The sequence below is a fragment of the Scyliorhinus canicula genome, chromosome 7 (genome assembly GCF_902713615.1).
Source record: "Scyliorhinus canicula chromosome 7, sScyCan1.1, whole genome shotgun sequence".
Taxonomy (NCBI): Eukaryota; Metazoa; Chordata; class Chondrichthyes; order Carcharhiniformes; family Scyliorhinidae; genus Scyliorhinus; species Scyliorhinus canicula.
Genome location: NC_052152.1, coordinates 175,617,055 through 175,618,104, shown reverse-complemented (window position 1 = coordinate 175,618,104; position 1,050 = coordinate 175,617,055).

Below are 1,050 nucleotides of genomic sequence, written 5' to 3'. Positions count from 1 at the left end.
TCGCTGGTTGGCAGAGCAGGGGGCTTCCCTCTGATGAAGGGCTCTGGCAGTTGGTATGGCGACAGCCCACTCCCTACAATGAATCATCGGTGCAGTGGTTACATAGAACTGCCCCCTCTCAAACTCAAGGTTACAGGATTGAAACTGTGCCTGCAACCCACCAGCTGCAACCAAGCTACCTCAACACAATCCAATTTGCACCCTTTGCGAACAGGCACACTTTACCATTGAGGGGAGCACAACTGAAATCTTTAATAACTTATTGATGGGCTCCGATATCTCCTTCCAGAGAGTAGACCCTCCATTCAACTGTTGAACCTCGGTGCACACTAACGTATATTGTAAATGTGCATATTGTTGTGCATGTCAGCAGTGTGTGAAATATCAAAGCAAGGGGAAATAATCCCGGAGACACAATGAATGTCTTCACACCTGTTGCTGCAATCTGACACTCAATACCGCAGGAACCAACAATTTAAGGGGTGAAATATTGTTTTAAAGAATTGTCCTTCTCATATGAATTTGTCTTGATGCAGTATTCTCAAGGGAAATACATGCTGGCCGAACTAGCGAGGCCCACATCCCGTAAATGAATGAACAAAAACATACCCACTGGAATGGAGACAGCAAGTTTTAAGGTGTCAACTAATCTCAGAAAACATGTTCCGTATAGGGATCAAATGTGTTATTTAAACCCAATTCAGATGATTAGAAATGTCCAGGATGTTCTTGCAATTAATAATATGTGCTTCTGCCCCTTCTGTAAGACACATTAGTTACTCACTAAAAAATATTTGTTGTTATATGCCACTAGTTTCCTTTGCCTCCGTGCATGTAAATGTTAATGGAAGATAGACATTCCTCCGGAAAGTTTCTGCTCAGGCACCGATTCGGGAATAGTTTTGAATACCCTAAGAACTAACTGCAATGGATTTCCAAACTGGCAACTGGTGAAATGAATCAGATCTGCCTTTGCAGCATTTGAAATGTATTTGAACTGATCCGGTTACATGGCACGTTTTGAATTTCGACACCTGCGCAGCACGGTAG